Raw genomic sequence first — 21275 nt, forward strand, 5'->3', positions numbered from 1 at the left:
AGGGCCACAATATGTGTGGTCAATGAAATCTTAGGGAACTTGAGCCATGAGAAAACTGTGCCAATATATGTTACATCCTGTTCTGCCCTGTGTGGTCCCTACTTCAGGTCAGTTTCTAGATCCTGATTTTCTTGCCTCACCATTTTCTGAGAAGGCATTTATGTATCCCCATGACACTAGTTTATTACTTTTAAAAAAAGTACCAAACAAGATTTGCTTATTTTCTAGTATAGACCAGTCTATTATATCTTGCATTGCTAGTTGCAACCTACTCAATTAATTTTACAATTCATTAGTTGGTCACTATCCAGAGCTTGAAAACACTGCTCTTTATACTGCTTTGTAAAAAATGTGTTTAACTTTTGCTACCCCTCCCTGCTATATATTCTAGTCAATCCTTCCTTTCCGCATGGGATGCCATTCATTTTTTTAAGTGCTGAAAAGCCACTCCCATTCACTTCCTTTCTGGTACCTTCTGCTCATTCTACATACCCTTCCTGGTTTTTTTATGCATGGTAATTGGCTCTGTCACACTTTAAGCATGTGATGCTTAGAACAACAATGCTGAAAGCCAAGAAAAGTGATCGGTTTTAGGCCTAAGAAATGGTGACAAATCCATAAATTTTGTTCCATTCTGGAGCAGAAAAACCAATACTATTAGTTTTTTTTAAATTGCTGTATAACAAATTACCACAAAATTAACAGTTTTAAAGAAATACCATTTCCACTGGTCAGGAGCCAGGAACAGCTTAGTTGGGTCATCTGCTTAGCATCTCACCAGAATGAAATCAAGGTGTTGGCTGGGGCTGTGATCTCATCTGGGGCTCAAGTTCCTGCTTCAAGCTCACTGGTTGCTGACAGAGTTCAGTTCAGTTCCTTCTGGCTATGGCTATCAAACTCATGGTGGCTGGCTTCTTCAAGGTTTGGAGTAGAATCTTTTCAGGAGTGACTTAGTCCCTTTTTGAAGAGCCCATGGGATTACACCACACCTACCTAGGATAATCTCCCTCATGATTAGCTGTAAGTCAACTGGTTAGTAGCCTAATCATGATAGTGATATCCCATTCCCAGTTCCTGCTCATACTTAAGGGGGTGGAAATCATAGAGGATATATACATTAAGCCTTAAGAATTATATTAGAATTTAGTTTACCACACCAAACATCTCAATTTTCCAAGATATGCAATGAAAATCCCACATCCCCAGGGAAGAATTTCAGTCACAGGCAAACTGATATAGGGGTCACATTATCAGTGGAACCCAGGCATGTAATTTGTTCCTGTTCTCCACTGATACAGTGTTTGTAAAGAACATTGAAGTGTGCCAAAAGTCAGATGCCCCAGAGTCAGCATCATAGAAACACTTGACCCAAAACCTATATTTTTCTTGGTCATATTCCACCTACTGCACACACTGAACAATATTCACAAATGAAACAGTTTGGAGAGGGAAGGAAAATCACATTTTTACAGTTCCAGTTGTAACATGCTATGTGTGTCAAATAATAAATATAGTATTACCTCAGTGATATAAAACTTTTTTTTTTCTGATTGTGGGTAACAACAGGTCAAGTCAGAAGCATATTAGAACAAATATAATTTAAATTTTAAAAATTATTAGGAAGCATACATTTTATTATTTATTAATTTTTTATTTTTTTAAATTTTTAAAAAAGTCCTATAAATTTATTTTTATTGGTGGTCAATTTGCCAACATATAGAATAACACCCAGTGTTCATCCCATCAAGTGCACCCCTCAGTGCCCATCACCCAGTCACACCCACCCACCGCCGACCTCCCCTTCTACCACCCCTAGTTCGTTTCCCAGAGTTAGGAGTCTCTCATGTTCTCTCATGTTCTGTCTCCCATTCTGATACTCATTTTTTTCCTTTCCCCTTTATTCCCTTTCACTTTTTTTTATATTCCCCAAATGAATGAGACCATATAATGTTTGTCCTTCTCCGATTGACTTATTTCACTCAGCATAATACCCTCCAGTTCCATCCACGTCGAAGCAAATGGTGGGTATTTGTCCTTTCTAATGGCTGAGTCATATTCCATTGTATACATATACCACATCTTCCTTATCCATTCATCTTTTGATGGACACCAAGGCTCCATCCACAGTTTGGCTATTGTGGACATTGCTGCTATAAATATCGGGGTGTAGGTGTCCCGCGTTTCATTGTATCTGTACCTTTGGAGTAAATCACCAGGAGTGCAATTGCTGGGTCATAGGCCAGATCTATCTTTAACTCTTTGAGGAATGTCCACACAGCTTTCCAGAGTAGCTACACCAGTTCACATTCCCACAAACAGTGCAGAAGGGTTCTCCTTTCTCCACATCCTCTCCAACATTTGTTGTTTCCTGCCTTGTTAATATTCCCCATTCTCACTGGTGTGAGATAGTATCTCATTGTGGTTTTGATTTGTATTTCCCTGATGGCCAGTGATACGAAGCATTTTCTTATGTGTGTGTTGGCCATGTCTATGTCTTCCTGTGGGAGATTTCTGTTCATGTCTTTTGCCCATTTCATGATTAGATTGTTTGTTTCTTTGATGCTGAGTTTCATAAGTTCTTTATAGATCTTGGATACTAGCCCTTTATCTGATATGTCATTTGCAAATATCTTCTCCCATTCTGTAGGTTGTCTTTTAGTTTTGTTGACTGTTTCTTTTGCTGTGCAAAAGTTTCTTATCTTGATGAAGTCCCAATAGTTCATTTTTGCTTTTTTTTCTCTTGCCTTCATGGACTTATTTCAAGAAGTTACTGTGGCCAAGTTCAAAAAGGGTGTTGCCTGTTTTCTCCTCTAGGATTTTGATGGAATCTTGTTTCACAATTAGATCTTCTTTTTTTAAATAAATTTATTATTTATTGGTGTTCAATTTACCAACATACAGAATAACACCCAGTGCTCAACCTGTCAAGTGCCCCCCCAGTGCCCGTCACACATTCACCCCTACCCCCCGCCTTCCTCCCCTTCTACCACCCCTAGTTCATTTCCCAGAGTTAGGAGTCTTTATGTTCTGTCTCCCTTTCTGATATTTCCCACACATTTCTTCTCCCTTCCCTTATATTTACTTTCACTATTATTTATATTCCCCAAATGAATGAGAACATATAATGCTTGTCCTTCTCTGATTGACTTACTTCACTCAGCATAATACCCCCCAGTTCCATCCACGTCGAAGCAAATGGTGGGTATGTGTCGTTTCTAATGGCTGAGTAATATTCCATTGTATACATAAACCACATCTTCTTTGTCCATTCATCTTTCGATGGACACCGAGGCTCCTTCCACAGTTTGGCTATTGTGGACATTGCTGCTAGAAACTTCGGGGTGCAGGTGTCCTGGCATTTCATTGCATCTGTATCTTTGGGGTAAATCCCCAACAGTGCAATTGCTGGGCAGGTTTATTTTTAACTCTCTGAGGAACCTCCACACAGTTTTCCAGAGTGGCTGCACCAGTTCACATTCCCACCAACAGTGTAAGAGGGTTCCCTTTTCTCCGCATCCTCTCCAACATTTGTGGTTTCCTGCCTTGTTAATTTTCCCCATTCTCACTGGTGTGAGGTGGTATCTCATTGTGGTTTTGATTTGTATTTCCCTGATGGCAAGTCATGCAGAGCATTTTCTCATGTGCATGTTGGCCATGTCTATGTCTTCCTCTGTGAGATTTCTCTTCATGTCTTTTGCCCATTTCATGATTGGATTGTTTGTTTTTTTGCTGTTGAGTTTCATAAGTTCTTTATAGATCTTGGACACCAGCCCTTTATCTGATACGTCATTTGCAAATATCTTCTCCCATTCTGTAGGTTGTCTTTTAGTTTTGTTGACTGTATCCTTTGCTGTGCAAAAGCTTCTTTTCTTGATGAAGTCCCAATAGTTCATTTTTGCTTTTTTTTCTCTTGCCTTCATGGACTTATCTTGCAAGAAGTTACTGTGGCCGAGTTCAAAAACGGTGTTGCCTGTGTTCTCCTCTAGGATTTTGATGGAATCTTGTCTCACATTTAGATCTTTCATCCATTTTGAGTTTATCTTTGTGTATGGTGAAAGAGAGTGGTCTAGTTTCATTCTTCTGCATGTGGATGTCCAATTTTCCTAGCACCATTTATTGAAGAGACTGTCTTTCTTTCAATGGATAGTCTTTCCTCCTTTATCGAATATTAGTTGACTGTAAAGTTGAGGGTCCACTTCTGGGTTCTCTATTCTGTTCCATTAAACTATGTGTCTGTTTTTGTGCCAGTACCACACTGTCTTGATGACCACAGCTTTGTAGTACAACCTGAAATCTGGCATTGTGATGCCCCCAGCTGTGGTTTTCTTTTTTAAAATTCCCCTGGCTATTTGGGGTCTTTTGTGATTCCACACAAATCTTAAAATAATTTGTTGTAACTCTCTGAAGAAAGTCCATGGTATTTTGGGAGGGATTGCATTAAACTTGTAAATTGCCCTGGGTAACATTGACATTTTCACAATATTAATTCTGCCAATCCATGAGCATAGAATATTTTTCCATCTCTTTGTGTCTTCCTCAATTTCTTTTAGAAGTGTTCTCTAGTTTTTAGGGTATAGATCCTTTACCTCTTTGGTTAGGTTTATTCCCAGGTATCTTCTGCTCTTGGGTGCAATTGTAAATGGGATTGACTCCTTAATTTCTCTTTTTTCAATCTCATTGCTAGTGTATAGAAACCCACTGACTTCTGGGCATTGATTTTGTATCCTGCCACACTGCCAAATTGCTGTATGAGTTCTAGCAATCTTGGGGTGGAGGCTTTTGGGTTTTCTAAGTACAGTGTCATGTCATCTGCAAAGAGGGAGAGTTTGAGTTCTTTGCCAATTTGAATGCCTTTAATGTCTTTTTGTTGTCTGATTGATGAGGCTAGGACTTCTAGTACTATGTTGAATAGCAGTGATGAGACTGGACATCCCTGTCTTGTTCCTAATCATAGGCGAACGGCTCCTAGTGTTTCCCCTTTGAGAATGATATATGCTGTGGGCTTTTTAGATGGCTTTGAAGATGCTGAGGAATGTTCCCTCTCTCCCTACCCTCTGTAGAGTTTTGATCAGGAATGAATGCTGTAGTTTTTCAAATGCTTTTTCTGCATCTATTGAGAGGTTCTTATGGTTCTAGTTTTTTTCTGTTGGTGATATGATGAATCACATTGATTGTTTTAGGAGTGTTGAACCAGCCTTGCATCTCAGGGTTAAATACCACTTGGTCATGGTGAATAATCTTAATGTCTTGTTGGATCCTATTGGCTAATATCTTGTTGAGAATTTTGCATTTGTGATCATCAGTGATACTGGTCTATAATTCTCCTTTTTGGTGGGGTCTTGGTCTGGTTTTGCAATTAAGGTGATGCTGGCCTCATAAAACTAGATTGGAATTATTCTGTCCCTTTCTATCTTTCAGAACAGCTTTAGTAGAATAGGTATTGTTTCTTCTTTAAAAATTTGATAGAATTCCCCTGAGAAGCCCTCTGGCCCTGGACTTTTGTGTCTTTGGAGGTTTTTGATGACTGCTTCAATTTCCTCCTGGTTATTCACCTGTTCAGGTTTCCTATTTCTTCCTGTTCCAGGTTTGGTCATTTGTGGTTGTCCAGATATGTGTCCATTTCTTTTAGATGCTGAATTTATTGGTGTATTGCAGCTCATAATATGTTTTCAAATTCATTTGTATTTCCTTGGTATTGGTTGTGATCTCTCCTTTTTCATTTGTGGATTTCTTTAATTTGAGTGTATTCTCTTTTGTTTCTAATAAGGCTCGCTAATGGTTTATCTGTATTATTAATTCTTTGAATTAACCAACTCCTGGTTTTGTTAATGTGTTCTACAGTTCTTCTGGTCTCTATTTCATTGAGTTCTGCTCCAATCTTTATTAACTCTCTTCTGCTTGGTGTAGGTTTTATTTGCTTTTCTTTTTTCTGTTCCTCTAGGTGCAAGGCTAGCTTCTGTAATTTGAGTTTTTTCCAATTTTTGAGGGAGGCTTGTATTGAGATCTATTTCCCTCTTATGACTTCTTTTGCTGTATCCCAAAGATTTTCAATGGTTGTATCTTCATTCTTATTACTTTCCATGAATCTTTTTAATTTTCTCCAAGTTCCTGGTTTACCCTTTCATCTTTTAGCAGGATGGTCTCTAACCTCTATGTGTTTGAGTTTCTTCCAAATTTCTTCTTGTAATTGAGTTCAAGTTCAAAGCATTATGGTCTGAAAATATACAGAATACCATCCCAACCTTTTGGTATTGGTTGAGACCTGATTTGTGATCCAGTATGTGTTCTATTCTGGAGAAAGTTCCATGTGCAGTTGAGAAGAATGTATTAAGTTGCAATCGGATATAGAGTTCTGTAAATATTTGTGAAATCCATATGGTCCAGTGTATCATTTAAAGCTCTTGTTTCTTTGGAGATGTTGTGCTTAGAAAATCTGTCATTTGCAGAAAACGCTGTGTTGTAGTCTCCCAGTATAAATGTATTATTATCTAAGTATGTCTTTACTCTTTTTATTAATTGATTGATATACTTGGTAGCTCCCACATGAGGGGCATAAATATTCATGGTTTAGGTCCTCTTGTTGGATAGATCCTTTGATTATGATATAGTATCCCTCTTCATCTCTTACTACAGTGTTTGGGATAAAATTTAATTTATCTGATATGAGGATGGCTACCCCTACTTTCTTTTGAGGAGCATTTGCATGGTAAATGGTTCTCCAACCTTTTGACTACTGTCTCTGATACCCATGCAACCATCAAATACTCTGGCATTAATAGAAAGAACTGGATGGAGAAATGTTTCCCTAGGGCCTTGTACACAGGGAAAAATTCTATTATTTATATCTAATCTGGGCCAGTCCTAAAAAACGTATTTTCTCAGATTTTATAAACAATATTTGAGTTTTTTTGGGGGGACAGCATAGTGTAGGAGAAAGGGAACAGACTTTAGAGTCAGTCAAATATTGGATCAAATTCAGGTTATGTAACCATGAGCAAATTAGTTAAATTTGCTTAGTATCAATTTATCTGAAAAAGGTCAAGCTCTAACAAAAAAGAACATCTAAGACAGTGATTATTAGTATTCATCATAATAACAATATACAATATTAAATATAGTGCAGAGAATATAGTGAAAACTAAATATAAGTTCTAATATGTGGATTTTAATTTAAGAATCTTTAGGTAGTCTGTGAATTAATCACTTAAATATTTACACATGTAATATGGTAATGTTCTCCACATTCTTATTTCTGCTATTCATGAATATGTTACTTATAATATTTAAAAAGACTTAACATGAAAAAGATAATAATTTTGTATCAATTCTGGTGATTTTTTTTCCTGGGTCTAAATCAGAAAGGATGACATGAGAAGAATGTGAATATATTATATTATCAAGGGGATCAGCCACCTGAAAAAAAAATCTAGGAGTACTATATTAAAAGATCACACCTCAAAATAGACTTATAGATTTGAATTTTTATTCCTGGTCCTATACACTAAGAATAAACTTTTCTCAAAATGGAATTACATCAAAAACAAATATTACTTTAGATATGACTTTGGAGGGATCCCTGGGTGGCGCAGTGGTTTAGCGCCTGCCTTTGGCCCAGGGCGCGATCCTGGAGATCGAGGATCGAATCCCACATCCGGCTCCTGGTGCATGGAGCCTGCTTCTGTCTCTGCCTCTCTCTCTCTCTCTCTCTGTGACTATCATAAATAAATAAAAATTAAAAAAAAAGATATGACTTTGGAAATATTTGTGGGATAGACGAAATGTGCTCATCTCTATGTTTATACTGTGGACATTGACTTACTTAGTTTCAGGTATACATTGGATTACTAATATGATCTGAAATTGTCCAATTTTTTGTTGTTTTGAATTTGTATTTTTATTAAACACTATTTAGAATGATTAGTCTATTGGTTGGACTTGTAACTATATTTTCTTATGATAGATTTATTGATATTTATTTGTACTTATTGCAAATGTTTCAGAATTACTATTCTTTTTCTGATTCTACTATGCTTATGTGTTGAAATTATTATTATTATTTTTATAATTCACATAAGATAAAATTCATCCTTTTTGTTTCAGGTTTTCATTTAAATTCTAGTTAATGTGTAATGTAATATTGGTTTCAGGAATAGAATTTAGCAATTCATCACTTACTTATAATACCCACTCCTCTTTACAAGTACCCTCTTCAAGACTTATCACCCATTTAGCCAATCCCCTCTCCCACCTCCATTCAGCAACCCTCAATTTGTTCTTTATAGTTAAATGTCTCTTACAGTTTGCGTCCCTCTCTTTTTTTCTCCCCTTCCCACATGTTCATTTGTTTTGTTTCTTAAATTCCACATATGCAAAATTATATGGGATTTGTCTTTCTCTGACTTGTTTCACTTAGCATAATACACTCTAGTTCCATCCACATTGTTGCAAATGGCAAGATTTCATTCTTTTTGATGGTTGAGTAATATTCCATAATATGCATATATATGGAATATTTTATATATTACCACTTTAATAGTAGTAGTATTAATACTACTTTATTACCCATTCACCAGTCAGTGGACATTTGGTCTCTTTCCATAATTTGGCTATTGTTGATAATGCAGTAGCATTATTGAGTTGCAATTGCCCCTTCCAATCACTATATTTGCATCCTTTGGGTAAATACCTAGTAGTGCAATTGCTGGATCATAGAGTAGTTCTATTTTGAACTCTTTGAGAAACCTCCATACTGTTTTCCCAAGTGGCTTCACCAGTTTGCGTGCCCACTAAAAGGGTTCCCCTTTCTCTGCATCCTTATCAACACCTACTGCTTCCTTTGTCATTAATTTTAGCCATTCTGACAGATGTGATGTGATATCTCATTAAAGTTTTAATTTGTATGTCCCTGATGATAAGAATTACTACTTATTTTATATGTGGTTTGGGGCAAGTAATTTCAAACCTCCTAGGCCTCAGTTTCTTCCTATGCCAATGAGGAGTGAAGTAAATGATTTTACATCTCTATCATTTCATAATTTGACAATTCTAATACTGCAGTTACTTCAGAATTATATTTGCTAAGGATGATAGAATAGACCAAAAAATGTTGAATGCAATTTAAATAACAATGCAGGTTTTTTGAAAGCCCTCTGAAAATTATAAAGAAGTATATAAGCATAAGAAATTATTAGACTTTATTCAGTTTAATTTGAGAAATGAATAAAAAAAATGAAACAGAAAGCTTAAATATGCTTAGGATTGAATTTAAGTGTCCTATTGGGCATACCAGTGTTTGCTTTTCATACTACTTACTTTCTACCAGGTATATCAGGTTGTGATAATAATGATAATAGCTGTAGCAGCAATAGTAGTAGTGATACCCATTATTAATTGAATATCCACTGGGTATCAATTACTATATGATATGTATCTATATATTTATATCAGTCATATACATGAATGCCTTAAATTGTAAGGTAGGTATTATTGTCCTCAGCTTACTGATAGAGAGGAAACAAGAAGATATAGGTTAGAGACCTTGCTTAAGTTTTAAAAACTAGTCAATGTCAAATCTGAGATTCTATCCTTAGACCCATTTTATTTCATTCAAGATGAACTTTTAATCACTCTAATCTAAGGAGGGCAGCTGGCATATTTTACTTGATATTAAAGTAACAAGCTTGGTTTCATTTAGATGGAAAGCCTTGATTGTAGGACTGTCTCCTTTTTAACATAGTGCTGACCACCATATCAACTGTTAATGGATAAGTATAGTTAAATCCCATTAATTTGAAACATGGGGGACTATAAAAGATGGACTCTGAATTAAGTAGAATATCTATTATTTTATTTAAGAATAGGGCATGTGGTACCCAGGAAATTAGTTACTAGATACAATTGACTAAATTTGAGTAATATTTATATTGTAATAAACTATGCTAACACCTTACAATTTTTTAATGTAACTGTACCACAGTCATGCACTATTTCTACAGAAATGAATAAACCTGAAAATGAAGGAAGTTGAAAATTTAAAAGTAATTTGCTATAAAATTCATGAAAACATTTTATTCAAAAACACATTGATATAGTAATAAGGAGGTAATGTGTTGTGCTGAAAAAATTGGGATCACTACACCAGCCAGAATTCATTTAATGCAAATATGGACTACATTTAGCATCTTAGAAACATTAATTAGGATTGAGATCTTATGAAAAAATCTGTGGTTAGAAATATCCAGAAATTATGCCATTGGTTGCACCATTTTCCAGATTATTTCATTTAAAGGCTTGTCTTTCAAGGTCAAGAGAAATGCCAAACACGATAGTTTCTTACTTGGCCACAGATGGTACAGCTGCAAGAGCTCAGACATATGAACATGTTGTTCTTTCTCCTTGGAAAATAGTGTTTAAAACACTTTTCAAAGGATAGCTTATTTCCCTCCTACTTAATTTGACCTGTGAATACCATTAACTGTTATTTATTAGAGTATTTGTTGTTCAGGGTATTCAAACAAAAGCTGCTTATTAAAATTTGAAAAAAATAATTTCAGCTTTTTTAATAGACAAGACTTCTTTGTTTAACAGATGGCTCAGCAGTTGTAAGCAAATTATTCACAACGCAAAAGCAGCACAAATAATGACTTTAAAACACTGTTCTCAACTTACACATTTTAAAAAGAAAAAAAAATGATTTTGTGCTGTCTCCTTTCTTACTGTGACTTTGAACAGATGATTAGTTTCTGAAATTGACAATAGATAAATCTTACCTCTTGATGGACACTAGCTTGATGCCAGTTTTATTAGCTTTGTATGAATTATGAACCCATCATCAAAAATAGTGTCTTTTGAAACAATGCTGAACTTTACCTTTTGATATTAAAACACCAAATATGAAGATGGAAATTAGCTTGGGGAGACACCTATTCTATTCCTGAGTTATGTGGCCAATTTTACTGATCTCTAAACTGTGGAGGAAAGAGGAGGCAATAATCAGTTTTTGCAATTGGCTAATGACAAAATAGAAATGTCAGTTCCATTAAAGACTTAAACTGGATGGGATTTCAAAGCATTGCAGTGGTTTTACCATTTAAAAATTTTGTTCCTTGTTTTACATTAAAGGGGAGAAAATTCTTGCAGCAGTTATCTACATATACATGGAAAAACATCTCTCCTTCCTTTTTCCTGGAGGGATTCATGATTGTCCTGGATCCACTGGAATGGCTTCATTCCCATTGCCTCTAAGACAGGACGTAAACTAATCCCATGCTGGTTGAGGGGCCTTGAGGGATGTCCAGTTTGGGCTTCTCAGGAAGATGCACATTCCTCATTCCTCATGGATGTTGTCATGTCTGCATGTAACCCCAATGATGTGTCCACTGAGCCCACACATCACCCTCCCCTTGAATCACTTATCTTGGTCTTCTGTATTCTGCATAATAATAAAGAACTTTATTGACCAAAAAAAAAAAATAAATAAAGGGGAGAAAATTCTGCTTCCTTTATTTTCACTTTTTAATCCTAATATCATTTGACAGTCTTACTTTTCCTCATGTTAGTATAACCTCACATGTTTCTATGTGCAATAACCTCTTTTGGGCAGTGTCTCAAGGCTATTTGTAACCTAGAAGTAGATTTTCTTTGATTTATTATCAAAAGATTTTTTATTTTTCTTCAAGTGGTTCTTGTTCTGGAAGGAATTGTCAATGACTGAGAAATATTATTTTTCTGTATGCGAAATGTACTAATCAAAATTGGAAAAGATCCAACTACAATTACTCTTCCCAAATAAAATATTCTGTCTTTTTAATTTTGAGTTTTTCAAAAGCCATACTTCTTATCACTTTGGCCTGAGTAGCTATACTGAATCATAAACCCAATGATAGTATATTTATATTATATCAGGTAGAAAGAATGACAGATTCATGGAACTGGAGTATCTTGGAAAAAAATTTTGTCTAAAGCATTATCTTCAACCAAGATCAGGTTCACATTATTTCAGATATAGAAACAGAATGCAGAATATTTTTCAGTATTCTAAGTTTCTAAACCCTCCAAGTTTCTTCTTGTTGTTTTAAAAGAACAGAAAGACATATTTGTTAACGTGGACAGATTCCATCTGATATTATTTTGTCTTTAGAGGAGGTATCCAAAAGAGATTAGTAATAAATCACAAAGAAATCTATTTTCATATGTTTGAAGGAGAAAATATAGGTACCTGTTAGGAATCTATTCTTTGTAGCCAAATGATGCCCTCATTCTATTTAAGTTGATGCTTTACCTTAAGTGTGGAGAGTTGTCACACTGAAACATCATTAATTCAGCTGACATCAAGGGTTTGCTCCCTTCACAGTATAATTAGCTTTATTTTGTTTCCTGGCCATAGACTTTGTGTGCAATTCAAATTAACTGTTAAAATATATATTATAATGTTTAGGGGGATCCAAGAAGCAATGTGGATGGATCTGCACACTGCCTCTCTGTTACTTGAAGAAACATATGTACTATTGTTTCAGTTATACAGCTTCTTTGTAAAAAAAAACAGCTCAGGCAATTGCAGTAGTGGAAGACATGTTTTATCATATAAAACACACATATGTGTATATATATATATATATACATAAGACATGTTTTATATATATGTATATATATATACAATAAACATGTAATATATATATAGTTTACATCTCTTGCTCTACATAATATTTGATAAGAAAATCATAAATACCAAAAGTCTTTCTTTTAGTTATCATATAGGGTCAATAAAATTACTTTTCATCCACTGAAGTCTTCAAAACATCCTCAAAGATAGGCACTCATGCTAATTCCAATGATGATTTTGCAATTGCTGTTTGTGTCAGCTGTTTACCTAAGCTAGCTTTATACAGCAAAAGAAGGTGTATTTTCCCACCAAATCAATGCCAACCATTGTGTTTTACATCTCCCCAAAACTGGTACTTTGGAGGAAGAGTTATAGTGGCTATCTATCACTAGCAGCAGCCACCAGATCAGATTCATTCTGACATTTAAAACTGCCTTACCAATCACAGGCCTTTGAACACTGCTGTTTTCCAAAATGGTTTGCAGTTTAAATGTTTCTTCATCATTATTCCCAGTCTAAGATGCTACACTAACCTATTGATTTTCCTAGAAATCACGTTGTTCTGATAGGCTATTTCCTGTGCTTTTATTAATTGGCGCATTAGTTGTCAATCATAAACCACTCCATAACTAAAGTGCTTTACCAATTTATATAAGAACTTAAAGCTTACATAATTTTCCTCTGATACTATTAAAGAATAAACTCTATTATTTTGCCTGATTTCCTCACTCTTTTAGTTAAAAATTGAAAGGCAGCATTGATTTGGTAGAATAAAACCTAAATTATATTTTTTTAGGCTTAGATTTTTGTCTTTTTTTGGTTGCTAAGTAGATGAATGACCTTAAGCAAGAGAGTCACATAACATTTCAGAATCTTAGTTTCCTCCTTTTCAATTATAGCACAGCCATTGAAGTTCTTTGAAACAGCAATCTATTATATTAAATAAAAGAAAAGATTTTTAACATTACTTTGAAAACCTTCATGATTTGGGCTTTTTTCCCCTAAACTTTAGTAAATTCCTCCTTCATTTTATTTTCTTTTTCTCTTTCCCTCTTATGAAGGTACTGATAATATAATGTCTTGAATTATCTTAATTCTTCTTTCAAAAATATTATTCCATAAGCTTTGTAGTTTGAAGAGAATTCATTATTATGGTTAGATTTGAAACACATATTCTCTACACATTACAAAGCTACTCCTCTATTAACAAATAAATCTCATGAAATAAAACAATAGGAAGGAGTATGTTCTTTCTCTAGAGTGAGATACAATTTTCTGAAAACTAGGGAAATTTTTCTTCTGCTGCTTCTCTTCCACTCAGACTGGCAAGTGCTTATAGGAGATGGCACTTTAAATTCTACTCTCGGTCCATTACTTGTCTTGCTCCATGGTCTCTGATGAAAAAGTCCCAGGAAGCATTATCAGTAGGAAACTTTTGTGATGTAAGTAATTGTGAATCTTTTCAGTTTAGTGGAACTGGGGCTTCACTTTGTTCAAATCCTTTGCTTAATTGATATACTAAATATGTCAGATTATTCTAATTGATGATATCAAGTGAATTCTGTTCAGGAGGTGAGAGTACTATGAAATCCGTTGATAAAAGAATTCTTAGATTGAAGAGTTTTCACTTTCTCATTCATTTTCCAGATTGAATTGATTTAAAATAATGTACTTTGTAGCATGTGGCACAGCCAGACAGGAGTAAAGCTTTTTAATGCATTATTTTGTATATGGTTTTGCTATCCTGTTTGCTCCATTCTGGACACAAGTATCCTGACTGCACTGTCAATTAGGATTCAAGTAGTCTAGATATCATTTTTTAAGAAATCATTTGATTTTAAGTAACAAACAGCTACTTATATCACTTCAGATATAAAGGGCATTTGTTGAAAGAATACTATAGAAATAGTGTAATAATCATTGATTTCTCCCTCTTTCTCATACCCTATATCTGACTTGTGAGTAAGTAGCATTGTCCGGTGTTATAACTCTAAACAGAGCCATGATTATTTTTCATTTGTATTTTTTCTGTAGCCTTTATTTTGCCTCTGTACTTCACCTATGGCCCTACAGTCTACAGCCTATTTTCAATGCAACTGCTATTGTAACTATTTAAATTTAAATTAGATAGGGACGCCTGGGTGGCTCAGCAGTGGAGCGCCTGCCTTCAGCTCAGGGAGTGATGGAGTGATCCTGGGGTCCGGGATCCAGTCCCACACTGGGCTCCTTGAGGGGAGCTTGCTTCTCCCTCTGTCTCCTCTCTCTCTCTCTCTCATGAATAAATAATAAAATCTTTTAAAAATAAAATTTAATTAATTTTTAGTAGTACAAGTGTAGCTACCATCTGTCTTTTGATCAACACTCTTCAATACTGCATTTTACTTAAAATTTAAACCAAAATCCTATCAATGATCTATATGGCCCTACATAATCTACCATCTTTGTGTCATGTGCTTAACTTCATCTCCTAGTATTCTCTTTGCTTTATTTCAGCTCATTTATATCTACGCATATTTGCATCCTTGCTATTATTACTTGAATATTCCAGGCTCCTGCATCAATATTTGTTTTGGCTCTTATATCTGTATGAAAGCCTTTTCCTCCCCTCCCAACCTCCACATATCTATAAGGCCAAATCTTTTACCTCTTTTATGTCACCTTACTCACCAACCCATCTACTCCACCTATACACCATATTGTTAGTCTTTATATTTATTTTTTCTTATTTTTTGATATACTTATCACCTTTTGCCACTTGTGTTAATTTACTTTTAATGTTTATTATTTCTTGTCTATCACCTACCACTAGAATATAATCTCCATGAGAACAAGGACATTTATTTTATTCACCAGTATAATACTGATGCTTAGAATAATGTTTGGTATATACTAGTCATTTAAACCATATTTGCTAAGCAATTAAAAAACTAATGTATAGAAAAATGGATGTTTGGAAGGATAGAAAATAAAAGAGAGTCGGGCTAAGTAGGAACTTATTCTGGAATGTGGGGAACTAAAGGAATTTTCTTATCTTTTACTAGATATTATGGTCTTCTTTTCTCTGCTTCTCTCTTTATATTAATTCCATAATTTATCAATGATAATTTCATAGCTTTCAGTATACAGATCTTATATTTCTTTTGCTAAAGCTCATTCCTAAATATTTTTATTATTTAGATCATATTGTAAATGTAATTATTTGGTTAATTTTATTTTCATACTGTTTATTGTTATTGTATAGAAATATAATTTTTACATTCATCTTGAATCATGCAACATTGGTGAACTTGTTTACTAGTTCTAAAAATATTTTATGGATTCTTAGGATTTTCTATATATAAAATCATGTTATTTGTAAATAGAGAAAGATTTAGTTATTTTTCAATTTCAGTGCATTTTATTTTATTTCATTGTCTAATTGTACTGGTTAGAACTTATGATGTTGAGTAGCAGCAGTCAAAGTGAGCATTTTTATCTTGTTCTTGATCTTAGGGGAAACTTCCAGTCTTTCATTATTAACTGTAGTGCTGGCTGTGGGTTGTTCATAGATTTCCTATATCAGATTGAAGAAGTTCCCCTCTATTCCTAGTTTGTTGATATTTTTTTAATCATGAAAGGGTATTGAATTATGTCAAAAGCTTTTCTGCATCTAGTAATATAAGCATGCAGTTTTGCCTTTTATTATATTAATATGGTTTATTACATTGATTTTTAGTAGTTATATCAACTTTGCTTTCCTGGGATAAATCCCACTTAATTATGTTATAGTCTGGTATGATCCTTTTTATATGTTGCTGCGTTTGGTTTGCTGCTATTTTTATGCTTATATTCATAAGAGATATGGGTGTGTAGTTTTCTTTTCTTGCCATATCATCATGTAGTTTTGGTATCAGGCTAATGCTGTCCTCATAGAATTAGTTGGGAAATGTTTCTTCCAGTTTTGGTGCTAATTTTATAAATGTTTGGTAGTTATCAGTGCACTCATCTGGGGCTAGGCTTTCTTTGTTGGTAGTTTATTTGATTAGTAATCCAATCTCTTATTATAGGTTTGTACAGATGTTTTTTTTTTCTTCAGGAGTCAGTTTCAGTAGTTTGCATATTTCTAAGAATTTGTTCATGAAAGTTGAATAATTTATTGTCATATGGTTGCCCATTATATTCCTTTATAATGCTTTTCATTTTATAAGGTTGACAATAATGTCCTTATTTTCATTTCTTATTCTAATAATTTGAGCTATCCCTCTCTCTCTTTTTTTCCTGGTTACTATAAGCTTAAAAAAATGTGTCAATTTGATTGATCTTTCCAAAATACAACTTTTATTTTCCTTGATTTTTATCTATTGTTTCTCTATTCTCTCCTTAATTCATTTCCATTCTAATCTTTATTATTTCCTTTCTTGTGTTTCCTTTGGGTTTAGTTTGTTCTACATTTTTTAAGTTCTTAGAGTAGAAAACTAAGTTATTGATTTGTGAAATTTCTTGGGGATATTTTGATGTCTTGTGATAAAAAGTTGTCACTTGAAGGAATGAAGATTTTCTAAGAAGATGATAAGATAAAAACTGACTTGTTTTCTACCACCTACCAATCTACCTGGAGTGGCTTTTAACTCAATACTCTATAAAGAAAGTAAAACAATAATTTGAAAAAGACTAAAGCCACAATACTGCATTAGAATATTATGTAATTTACTGAATTAAATTTAAACATGAATGTTTACATGCATGCACCATCATACATATGCAGAAAATCTACATATATTACAGAATGCTATTTTTTGTATAAAATAATTACTCCTAATTAGGGTTTGGAACAACTCTTAACCATGTGAGACCAAATGAAATGTTTATTTCCTGAAGCAGTTTTAGACCTTTTATTTAATAATTCTTAAGTATTTTACATCAGTCTTTCTCAATTTGTGTTCCTTTCCAGGCTCCTTGAAGTGGTCTCATAACTAGGTATTTAAAATGAATCACAGAGAATTCTTTCTGTCTTTAATTGCTGTGTGTTATTGATTCTGTTTCTAAGGAGGCTGCTATACTTGAAGGCACACTAAACTTACAGATGTTTCTGCTTAATACTAGACCAACAGTTTTCCTGCTTCTTTGCTGTGATTTTACGGCTATACAATACACTTACTGTTTATCATGCTGCATATCTTTTGTTCTGTCCTATGCATATCTCAGCTGCTGTGTAGATATGGGAAGAATTTTATTCTACTCTAATTTTTGTTGGAGAGAGAAATTCCAGGATAAGCCTGACCTAAAACATCTCCCACATTTCATAGAAGTTATGGGCACTTTCTTACTTATGTTGTAACACTATTTAACAACTTCCTGGTGATAGCAGTGCAGAGCTTTACTTTTAGCTTTTTCATACACATTGTGTGAGGCATTAAAAGTGGAACTTTTATCTAGCTTAATGTTTATTTATTTGAGGGCAACTGGGGAGGGCTTTCTAAGTTATGCATTTCTCCCATGTTTTATTTTATTTCTACATTTAAATACTTAATAAAATATATCATATTAAAACCATATGTACATAGATTATTCATGTATGTGGAGTTTTAAAAATATTGATAAAGTAAACACCATTCACTCAGACAAAGAAAATTAAAACTATTAAAGCCTGAGCACTGGCTATTATATGTAAGTGATGAATCACTAAATTCTACTCCTGAAACCAATATTACACTGTATGTTAATCAACCTGAATTTAAATAAAAACTTGAAAAAAACTAAACTACTAAAGTCTCCTATGTATTCAGGCTTAATCACATCTCTCTTTCAAATCCAAGGAAGTCACTATCATGAATTTTGTGTTTATAGTTTCCTTCTTTTCTATATAGTTTTGTCTATTTTGCATGTGTCCCTAAACAATATATTATGTAGCTTATCTGCTTTTGAACTTTATATAAACAGAAGTGTGCAGTTTATATTACGTCCAGGTTCTTTTGCTAAACTCTATTTTGTAAGATTTATCTATGCTGTTAGTGTTTCTTTTTCTTTGAAAAATCTGATCATTTCTTTTTCCCAATTTACTATTTTATTGTTTGTCCTTTTTATTGATTTGCAGGATTACTATAGTGATATGTATAAATCATACATAATTATTAGATAAATTATGTATATGTGATTCCAACATGTGATATGCATAATTCTAATAATTATTAATCATATTATTTATAGATAAATTCTTCCAGTGTAAAACTATCTTATCTCTTCCTTTTTGTTATCCTTTGATCAAGGAAAGTCTTTTTTTGGGGGGGGGGTTCTTAATTTTAATTATCAATTTTTTTTTACAGGTTTTGTGGGGTTTTTGTTCTTGTTTTAAAATTCTCCTATATTTTCTTCTTATGGTTCAACAGTTTACCTTTAAGTTTTTAATATGTCAGGAATTAATTTTGTACATGATGTAAAATACATATCTATTTTTGTTTATATTTCTGATATAAATGATCACTTTTCTTAGATAACTTATTTTATATTCAGTTGTTTTCAAATTTTTTGACCAAAACTCATAGTGAGTAGTGCATTTTGTATTGTTATCAAGTATTGAACCACATTTATACAAACAGAAGCACAAATTTATATTTTCATTAAATATAAATTACTATAATTATGTGCAATGAACTGTAGTATCTTACCTTCTATTTTTAATTGAAAATTTTCTTCAGATAATGGTAGATTCACAAGAAATAATATAGAGATTTCATGTGCACTTTATTTGATTTCCTCCAATGGTAACCTTATACATATTTTCAATTTTTTTCTGACCCCCAAAATTTATTTCATGTAATTGAATGATAACTCAATCTTTTTATTCTATTGCAGTTTTATTCATTTTTAAGAATCATGCAACAATCCATAAATTATTGCATCTTTGATGTCCCCACTGTAGTGTGCCCATGAGTGTACTTCAGAGAGTGAGATGGGTACACAGATGGCACAAACAGTACACACACACGCTTGCACACACTAGGTGTGCAGGTCCTAAAACAAAGCGATCAGCCAGCATAAGTGATGACTCAATCTTAAGAAAAAATATTTCTTCCACTAATCTGTAATGCTAGGTTTCTCAGATAAAGCTTCCATATATGCATGTATCCATATGATTTTGAACAGTGTACTTTTTCCAATTATGTATTAGACTGTCACTGCATTCTCTAAATTATTAGATTTATAAGGATATATAATAAGGACTTGTCACACAACTTATTTCATCATTAAAATTCACTTAACTATCCCAGGTCCTATATTCTTCCACATGAATTTTAGAATCAATGTGAAGTTTCATGAATAAACCACATTGAATTCATGGATAAATTTTGGGAGAATATGCATCTTTATTATATTTAGTTTTTGTATGTATGAATATGGTATATGTATTTATTAATATTTTAAATAACTTTTTAAAAAAAGATTTTATTTATTCATGAGAGACACAGAGAGAGAGGCAGAGACATAGGCAGAGGGAGGAGCAGGATCCATGCAGGGATCCCAATGCGGGACTCGATCTCGGGACTCTGGGATCATAACCTGAGCCAAAAAAGGCAGATGCTCAACTGCTGAGCCATCCAGGCATTCTAAATAACTTTAATAAATGCTAATTTCTGTATGAATTTTTATATAATTTTATTACATTTATTTTAAAGTACCTTATTATTGTGGTTACTATTTTATTAACTTTTATTGCAATGATATCTTCAAAAATAACATTTCCAGCCAATAATAGTTTATAGAAATATAAGTATTCATATTTATATAGCATAATTAATAATTATCTTATTAATTTTGATAATTTGTAGATTTTCCTATTTTTATGTAAGTAATCCAATATTATATTAGCAATAGAAAATTTGGTTTCTTCCTTTCTAATTTTTAACACTTTGAGATTTGTTGTTGTTGTTGTCATTTTGTTTTACATTTAGTACATTGGCTAGAGCTTGCAATAAAATGCTGCATAGAAGTTCTTGATATTCGAACTTCTTGATTCCATCCTGATTGTAAATAGAATAATGCTTCACCATTAAGCTTATTTTAGGTTTGCTTGTTATATTTTTATCAGTTAAGAGTGTCCTCTTTCTTTCCTATCCTGCAATTATGAGCACTTGTTGAATTTTATCAATATTTTCTTCATGTGTTAAGATATTCATGTTATTTTCTTCTTGATTCTTATAATTAATAGAACATATTAAGAAGTCTGAATATCTTGATTCATAGATTTTATGATATTAAACCAACTTTGCATTCTGTGAAAAAACCTAACGGCATAATATATCATCTTTTACTACATTGTGGGTTTTTTGGTTAATTTTTAAAATTTTTTCCATCTACAGCAATGAGTGAAATGGATTTTTCATACTGTCGTCTTTTTGATATGAAAATTCTTCTAGATTATAAAATTGGCTGTGGAATATTCCCTCTTATTCCATTTTAAAAGACCTTGTCTAATATTATAATTCTATGTTGCTTTAATGTTTGATAGAACTTACCTGTGAAGACATCTGGCCCTGGAATTTTTCTTGTGGGAAGATCTTTAATTTCTATTTCTTTGTAACTGACTGCAAGGTTAATTTAGTTTTCTCTTTATTTCCACAGGGAGAGATTTTTAGGCCATGCAATCTTTTATATTATGGGAAAAACAAGTCACTTCCCTACCTAGGAAGTTGTGCTT

The sequence above is a fragment of the Canis lupus genome, chromosome X (assembly GCF_003254725.2).
Source record: "Canis lupus dingo isolate Sandy chromosome X, ASM325472v2, whole genome shotgun sequence".
Lineage (NCBI taxonomy): Eukaryota > Metazoa > Chordata > Mammalia > Carnivora > Canidae > Canis > Canis lupus.